At 45.4% G+C, this 9,374-nt stretch overlaps 1 non-coding gene across 1 annotated transcript; it reads left to right on the top strand.

The window, feature by feature from the left end:
- The first annotated feature begins 9,251 nt into the window (after positions 1-9,251).
- LOC115867936 lies at positions 9,252-9,358 on the top strand. The gene has a single exon (XR_004045333.1). It is a non-coding gene; the product is annotated as a U6 spliceosomal RNA (small nuclear RNA).
- The last annotated feature ends 16 nt before the right edge of the window (positions 9,359-9,374 follow it).

The following is a 9,374-nucleotide window of genomic DNA, read 5'->3' as shown; positions in this document are numbered from 1 at the left end:
CTCTGGTAAGAGAATGTCCAGGCATGCAGAGTCTGTTGGAGGAATGGGACAAAGAGCATACAATCCCTAAAATTAAACCACATGCTGGATCTGTCTGTGTCTTTGGATCCAATCCAGTCCATCCAGAGGGCTCGGTTTTAGTAATGAGCTTCTGCATGGTTTGGTATAGCTGGAAAGTTTTCCATGTGGGCAGGGAATGTTGCTGGATGGATGTTTGTAACTATCAAAGGGGGCTCTGTGAAGCAGCAGCACCAAGGGGTCTTGACTGAAGTGAAGGACTGGGCAACTTAGAGTGACGGTGCTTTTGTTTCCTGGACCCCCTGGTGGTGGGCACTGTTACAGACTCCAGAAGGGTGACTTGCATTTTCAACTGCGTTAACCCCTCGAAAAGGTGGTCAAAGAACGTGAGCTTCTTTGCACTGGTTTATCTTGGGTTATCCTGGGGAAATGGGAATATCTTGCAAGACATCTTTAAGACTAGCTGCTGTCAAGTGGATTTTGATTCATAGCCAGGCCCCCTGATTGGTTAGAGTAAAACATCCCCTGGAGAATTTCCAAGCTTGTAAAGTTTATGGAAAGACAATCTGGTGGCATTTTGGGATAGGCACTGGGCTGCAAATTGCAAGGTTGGCAGTTCAAACCCACCAGCTGCTCTAAAGGAGAAAGATAAGACTGGGTGCTTTACAGTCTGGGAAACCCCACACAGGGTTGTCATGAGCGGGGGGTTGCTTTGTTGACAGCGGGGAGTGGGGACATTGTTATGGAAGCAGATTGCCACGCCTCTCCCACGTGGCGCAGCTGGTGGTTTCAAATCACCGACCTTGTGCTTAGCAGCCGTTTGTTTAGCTCCGGTGTGCCCTCAGCGCCCCCTAAAATGCTTTCAGGTGTGGATAATGACATTTCCGGTGAAATGTTTGTCGAAAACATCTTTCCCTGGAATATATCCAGCATCCAGCTGAAAATAATGCTTGGATGATTACATTTTAAATTTCTACTGGAAAGGTGGCTACCATGAGGAACATACTCCCTTTGGAGCCTTAGACCACGGTTTGTTGGCTAAGCAAGTTCCCTTTTGTTTCTGAAGGTCAGTAGTTGCCGGAATATACATTGTCCCCCAAAGCTGAGTTCGAAGTCTTTAAAGTGACTTGTTGTAGTTATGTGCTGTGGACTGCAGCCTGACACAGCAACCTTCCCGTGCAGAACGACCTCAGAGTGTCTCCCAGGCCTCTCTGCCACAGAGCCACTAGTGGAAGGGTTGAACTGCCACCTTCTTAATTGACAGCTGAGTGCTTGACCGTCGCACCACCAAGGCTGAGCGTGTTAGTACCTGGTTGGCAAAGGGTTTCTCCTTGCTTGCAGACATACTGCTGGCTCTGGGATGTTTCCCAGGGAACACTGTTAGAGAATTCGTCCCCAGTCCCAGACAGCTTGTGGATAGACAGACAACGGCCAGCATCTGGCATTCAGAGATGGAAACAGGAGCCACACGGCCCTGTCAAATTGCTTTTACAATGCTTTGGTTCAACTCAATCCTCTGAAGGTGCAGTCACGAGCCGCTTAGATGGGGATTTTTAGCAAGCACATTTCTTTTGGGCAAGAAATGAACATGGAAAAAGTACCAACCGCCCCACTAGACCTACAGCATCAGCCTCGAGGAGAAAGCTTGTGCAGAGATGAGGCTGCATGGGGCGGAGAATGAGCGCTGTGCTGGGGGTCCTAGCTCTCCCTCGGCCTGCAGCTGCAGCTGCTTATGTGGATCAATCACTGAGCCTTCCTTTGCCCTCATCTGAGCTGGGCTTGGCTCATCTGAGCTGGGACGCTTGGTGAACAGAATTAAGGGGCCTGGTTAATCTCCTGTGCCTCTTTGCGATCAGTTATTTGCCAAGGGCTTAAGCAAATGCCTTTATCATTGCCTGAATTGGATCTCAACTCCTCATGATGGTCCCATGCACAGTGGAACCAGTCATGGACGGGACTCTTGTCATCCATGAACTGATCACAATGTGATCCACGGGCTGATTTTTGAAAGTGGATGAATACAATGTGCTTCCTAGTCTGAAGGTTCCACAGTTTCACACAAACCACCCAGACAGACAGGCGGCGGCTGGGCATGAACCAACCTGGAATCTCCTGCGTGAAAGACATAGTTCTACCACTAGTGTCCCTCTTGGAGACTAAGAGACCTGAAAGATTTAGCTTCCATGTAAGAGGATGTGGTCAAGGGCCAAGATTTGAACTTGATTCTGGTTCAGTCTGTCTTTGAACCCAAGTGAGAATTCAACAGAGACTCTCACAAGGGGAGGAGTCACGATTGTTTTTATTTGTCCAGTCGATTAGCTAGTGTCAGGCGCTGTGCTGAGTGCTGGGAACACCTGGCTTCTGATTCATCATCAACCCGCAAGAGGGTGGCAGTAAACTCATCTTAACTCAAACAATCTGGAGGAAAGTAGGTTTGCCACGCTCACGTGTGAGCGCATGGTGGGGCTGGGGTGTGAACCTAGGTCAGTCTGCTCTTCACCTACCTCAGCACCTTAGAATTCTGGGAGGAAACTGGGCCCAGCAGGGTCCTCAGAAGAAGCCGAGGATGTCTTGAAGGAACTGCCCTGGCAGAGGCCCCGGGTGAGAAAGACAAGCCACAGTGGGACCTGCACACCATGGAGGGCACTCTGGAGGCTTGGCGGCCGGGGGAGGGCGCCCAGCAGAGCCCCAGCTCCCAGGAACTTTCCTCATGGAGTCTGGGCCTCCGTGCCAGGGTGCAGCGATGGGAAGATACCAACAACCGGGACAACAATAACCGCAGTTCTCATTCTTCCAGCTCCTACACGCGAAAGCCTTGGGTGGTGCAAATGGCTGAGGGCTTGATTAGTAACCAAAAGGTTGGTAGTTCACACCCACCCAAAGGAGCCTTGGGCCCGGGCCTGATGATCTATTCCCAATGGGTCACAGCCTTGAAACCTCCATGGAGCAGTTCAACTCTGTACACTCGGAGTCACCATGAATTGGGTCCATTGATAGCAGCTAAAAACAACGAAGAGAACTAAGCTAAGCCCGTAGCCTATCACTCAACCACTCTATCTCCATGTGTGGACGATTAGCAGCCTCGCTTTAAAACGAAGGCATCTGAGGCTCAGGGAAGCTAAGCTGGCTGATAATGTGCACATGTGGCCAGCATAGACAGCCTTTGAACTGGGATAGATGGGACTCCGAAGCCTGGAGGCAGAGTCGCCTGACCACACGGCACCTCTGGAATGACGTCCTGTCCAGTCCCCTCCTCGTCCCCCTCGGATTCTCACAAGACTTCCATGTTGTTCTGTTTGTGAGACTCACGCCCTGACCCCACCAAGGCCTCAAAGCTTCAGAGATTTCCGGCCCGTTCCCTCCCCACTTACAACCCCAGGGGAGGAACAGCTCTCCGTTTGGTAGGGTTGCAGAGAAAGAAAGTGGACGCTTTGCATTGCTTTAAAATGTTTTTGTCACAATCACCTTTTATATTTATTTGTACCATAGTTGGTATCAGGAAAAACCACCAAGAAAATAAAATAGAGGTTTTCCCCCACCTTCCTAACCCCAAAGAGAGCTGAGTAGTTTTTCTACCGGTTCAGTTATTTTAACGAGCTCAGTGAACCGGCTGTGGGTTAAATTTTACAAAACTCAATTTCCCACAACAAACATACAACGATTGGTCGATGCAGTTTCCTACAATGGATAAGTGGCAAGCTTTATCATCTTAAGGTTAAAGATTGTATAATAATTAACCATTGTAGTGATAGTAAAACCTCACAAGAGACCTGTCTTCAAGCGACTAAATTTTATGTTGCTAAGATACAGAACAAATACAAGCCTGACAAAAAGAGAAAAGGTCTCTCTCACCCCTAATCCAGAGTTTGTATCTTAGTGGCTTAAAGGTGACTGACTATTAAAATCTTTCTAGTTCTTTCCTTCTGTATATATATAAGGTGTACTTATCTCAGTGCAATATACTCCTCTAAGACTCATGTCTATCGTTCACAGCTTTTCAGTCTCTCAAAACTCTTTCTAACAAAAAGTGTATGGCTTCTGATTTTAAACTTCTTTCTAAAGAATTTTAATGGAAGAATTTAGAGTCTATAATTCTTATTATTAAAGAAGCCCTGGTGGGAGAGTGGTTACACGTTGGCCTACAATCCTCATGCTTGGCCATTCAAAACCATCAACAGCTCCCTGGGAGAAAGGCTGGGCTTTCTACTCCCAAAAACAGTTGCAGTTACGGAAACCCACAGCGAGTTTGGTTTGGGATTAATAGAGTATAAATGGAAAGCAACATAATCTTTCCCAAGAGCATTTGCATTTGGACTTAATTCTAGTGGCGAAACAAAACCTTGGACCTCCCATACATTTTTTTTAAAGCAACTCCAGGAAAAAAAACTTTTTTTTGAAGTTCAATGTTGGGTTTATTGAGTTCATGAAGGAAGTACAGAGGAAATGGTCTTTTGTTTGAAAGGACAGTGGATAGTCAATGAAACATAAAACCGTAGCACCTCTGAGCCATATCTAAAGTTCGAAAGGATTACTTTTATTTCCATCGTTTTTTATGAAGAAATATCTTCAAAAAAACTTTAAACAAAAATCGTGAATTAATACATGATCCTATCATTCCGTAGTTCAATCACATCAAGCAGTATTATAAGAGAGGTGCCCTCCGCTGTGGGACAGGCGTGCTGGTCCTCAGGGCTTCTGAACTCATGACATCCAGAGTCTTCCCTGAGAGGAGCTCTGTGGGAACAAGCCTCTCACAGCTGACCTTCAGCGACCAGAGAGCAGCGGAGGGAATGTCAGAGGCTGGAGGTGTGAGTGGTGGTGGACGGGCCCACCTAGGCTGCAGAAAAGCCAGGAGATGAAGAAGATGGGATGGTTCGGTTTCACTACTTGTGGGCCAAGTCAACCTGTGGATTATGTCGCTAGAGCTTGAGTTGCTTTGAGACCATCTTGGCACGCTGTTGGTTCATACATTGCTTGAGCTTGAGGCTGGTGCCTCCTGTTGCCATACTTGAGCTAGAGATTCCATCAGGGCCTGCTTCTCTAAGGTCCCAGCTACTGACTGTTGCTGACCCACCCTGCTATCTGCTGCCTGTGGACAAACTCTGCTTGCCTTGCCCGTTTGCTTCCTTGACTTTGGACCTGGCGGCCCACATGAGTTGAAGGAATTCCAGTATATTAACCATTCCATGAAAGTGCATTGAACTGAGCCCTCTGTACTACTGTGTGGACTAATTCACTGTTATATTCCTTTTCACTGTATAAACAAATCTATTTCTATCTCTTTATCTATCTATCTATCTATCTATCTATCTATCTATCATCTAATCGTAAGTGTCCTGGTTTTGTTTCTCTAGAAAACCTGGCCTAACACACAGTCCAACACATAACTTACTGCTCCCCCAAGGCTTCTTATAATGACTATAATGTACATTTTTAGTTGGGTGCCTTAACGTCACTGAGACTTCTCAGCTTCTCATTTATAAGTAACATCTTCTATCAGCTCATTGAGTTCATCTCCACTGCAGTGGGTTTTTAGTAGTGGCATTATTGCCTATAGAAGGCATTTTGGGAATAAATGGGGTTATTTTTTAGTTGTCATGATAATGTGGGAAGGTGGCATTTGATGAGGAGTGTCCAGGAATTCTGGACATTTTACAATGCACTTGGCAATCCTACAGAGAATTTCCCCACACCTCACACTAGTCCCTATAGTATTACATAAAAGAATGACTTTTATTTTGAGACAACTGTACATTCACAATTATTGTAAGAGATAATGTACCCTTTATGCAGTCTTGGCCATGGGTAACTACAGAACAATGCCACTACCAGGATATCAACATCCATACAGTGAAGGTGTGGACCATGCTCCCCACCACACAGATGCCTCATAGTCTCATTCCTTTTCCTCCTGCATCTACTCCATCATTAACCTCCGACCACTGCTTAGCTGTTCTCTGATAGTATAATTAGAGAAACGACCAGGATGAGTGTCGTTTTCCTTATTTCTATCCGTTGGACGTTGAATAAGGAAGACTGATGGAGAGGTGGTGCATCTGAATTGCGGTGCTGGTGAGGAATGTTGGCAGTGCTCAAAGGACAAACAAACCAGTCTTGGAAGAAATACAGCCAGAGGGTTCCTTAGAGGCAAAGATGGTGAAATTTCATCTGACATACTTTGAGCATGTGGTGAGGAGAGCTCAGTCCTGGCATACATGAAGCTTGTCTTCTGCAATGTCTCCCAGGGAGTAGCAGTGAGAGAGGGGTGTCTTCGGCCTCCAAGGAGCAAGTCCCAGATTTCCCAGAATTCTCAGGAGAAGGCCATGCCCACACAGAAGTCTCATTGGCTATCTCCAGATTGACAGCCTAGACTCCACCCCTACACTCCTAATCCTTAAATTGACACCAGATTAGGTGACTATCACATTGTCCCACCGTTTGTTTACCCATCCACCCACTGGAGAACCACTAAATTGTTTCCAGTCTTGGGCCATTCCAAATACAGCTGCTCTAGACATTTGGGTCTAGGTTCTTGTGTGTACATGCCGTCATTGCTTAGGGGCCAGTTTTAGGAGTATAGTGCTGGGTTATATTGTAGCAGCATGCTTAGTTTTGTAAGAAACTGCCCAACTGTTTTCCAGTGTGACTGTGACGATTGAATTCTCACCAGCAATGCCGAAGTGATCCAGTTTCTCCACAACCTCACCAGCACTTGATGTTGTCACTATTTTTGATTTCAGTCTTTCTGTGTTTTTTTGTTCGCTTGAGATGAACTTGTTTGTCACTAAAGACTCCAAGTCCATTTCAATTTTATACTTAATTTTAGTCATTCTGATAAATGTGTAATTATACCTGATGGAGGCATTGCTTTGTGTTTCCTGATGGCGGCACTACTTTGTGTTTCCACATCGGTTCCCTCGTTTCATTGTTATTGAGTCAATACGGACTCATAGTGACCTTGTAGGACAGAGTAGAACGGCTCCTGAGATTTTCACTGTTCATGGGAGGAGAAAGTCCATCTTTTTCCCATAGAGTGGCTGGTGGTTTTGAACTGCTGACTCTGGTTAGCACCCCAACATGTAACCACGACACGACCAGGACTATGCCACCAGGGCTCTGGCTATTGATGTGAAAATCCTTTCATGTCTTACCTGCCATCTGTAGATTGTTTGGTGAAATTTCTATTAAAAATTTTCTGGTTGTTATTATTTTTAACCACTGAGTTTGATTGTACTTTTCCCAATGCTGTAAAAATATAGAAAATATAGTATTGGTTAATGCAACACTTTTGACTCTTCAGTAATACTAATTTTATCAGTCATGTTGTACAGTTGTCATCAATATGTTGCTAAACTTTTTTCTTATTATAAACAGAAATTCATGGCTTTTAAGTCTGAGAAATTTTTATGTACTCTGGGTTGTTTATAAATTCTAGCTCCTCACTGTATATGTGGTTTGCAAATACTTTCTCTCCATATTTAGTTATATTTCCATGAGCTTAACAGGATCTTTTGCAGAATTAAATTGATGATTTTGATGAAAACCATGTTATCAATTTTGCCCTTAATGGATCATTTTGGTGTCAAGGCATAGCTCTGGATCCAGAAGATTCTCCTATGTCATTTTTCTTTAAAAAATTTTTGTAATTTAATTTTTTATTACCATGTTCTAATACCAGAGTGTTCCCATGGCACTATTTCTGTGACTGGGTTCATGCATTCATTGCATGGCCACACAGAGCTCACAGATGATGTTCACACTTACAGGATGTATTAGAGAAGTTAACAGGTTACCAGTCACATGAGAAACACTCAGGATACAGTTGGTCAGCGAGGACACTTTCTTTTCTGTTGTGCCCTTACATAGGCCGTTTTTGGGTTTTCAGCCCCTTGGCCTGGGTTCTGCCTCACTCAGACAATGTTACAAAGATCCTTTAGGGCTATCAATAAATGTCCAAAGGGCACAGCGCTCCGCAATAAGCCTCAACCCTAAGGCTTTCAGCTCCAGCTCTCTGAATCCCCAAACCCAGCACCCCCAATTAAGTGCTCAGAGGCAGCCCACTCCATATGCCAACCTCCTGTCCCAAAGGCTCCAGCTTTACTTTGTGTGTGGCCTGGGAAGTCCGCTGCTTTTTCTCAGCACTGCCTTTTATTGCTGCTGCTCCTCTGTGCGCTTCTGGGGTCACCACTGTCTCCTGGATCAAGGTTCAGTGCACAAAGACGGCGGCATCCAAAGGCATGGTCCCTTCCTGGCTCTTCTCTCTTGCAAGCAGTGCTATCGCACCCCCTTCCTGCTTCTGAGAGGGCTCATTTTATACCCAGCAGGATGGAAATCAAAATTAACCTTAAAAACAGTCTCTCGTAGCTGAAATGGATAGTCCAATCAAGATCTTCCCCTACCCTCTTACTTCAATTCATTAGGACTCACTGCCATTGAGTCAGTTCTGACTCACAGCAACCTGACAAGACAGAGTAGAACTGCCCCCTGTGGGTTTCAGAGACGGTTACCCTTTATGGGAGTAGTAAGCCTCATCTTTCCCTCGTGGAGTTGCTGGTGGACTTGAACTGCTGACCTTGTGGCTAGCAGTACAAATAGTAACACTATATAACCAGGGCTCCTAAAGAGGAGATGGGGTTTGGTTACGACAGAAAAAGAGGATTGTTTTCTGCTACTTAGGAGACATCTGTAATTCAGTATGTAGCAGAAAATCGATACCTCTGAAAACGAGTCAGAAGACTGGTATGTTATTAGACCTGTGGTGTCCAAGCCACAGGACATCACAGGGGAGGGAACAGATTTGACTGGAGTGCAGAGTTCAGTCCTCCTACCATCATTTACTGAGCACTGCCGACTCCGGGCTGGCCTGTTTGAGGCTTTGGGCATACGTCAGGGAACAAACAAAGATCCTATTCTCATGGAGCTTAAGTTCTGCCGAGGGGATGCTGACAAGGATAATGTAAAGACAGGACAGGCCCACTGAGAGCATTCCAGAAAATAGGTGATTTTGAAAAATGCTGTGTGGCACTCTTTGTCTATGAACAGCTCATCTCTCCAGTCACTCCTGTATTGCAGTAATAAATGGTTCCTTGTGGTTCTTGGGTATTTTTCATCATGGTCAGTGAAATATTGTACACCTTAAATAGCAGCCTGGGGCTCATACAAAGGGCCACTAGTGACACTGAGAGTGTTCCCAAGAAGCAGAGCAAAGACATTATGTTACAAGAGAAAGCTGAGTGCTCGCTTCGGCAGCACATATACTAAAATTGGAACGATACACAGAAGATTAGCATGGTCCCTGCGCAAGGATGACACGCAAAGTCGTGAAGCGTTCCATATGTTTTAAAAAGAAAAAAAAA

The sequence above is a fragment of the Echinops telfairi genome, unplaced genomic scaffold, assembly GCF_000313985.2.
Source record: "Echinops telfairi isolate 266 unplaced genomic scaffold, ASM31398v2 ScPeMD7_7475;HRSCAF=8513, whole genome shotgun sequence".
NCBI lineage: Eukaryota > Metazoa > Chordata > Mammalia > Afrosoricida > Tenrecidae > Echinops > Echinops telfairi.
Note: the sequence above shows the minus strand (reverse complement) of the source record. Positions and strands in the feature narration are given on the sequence as shown.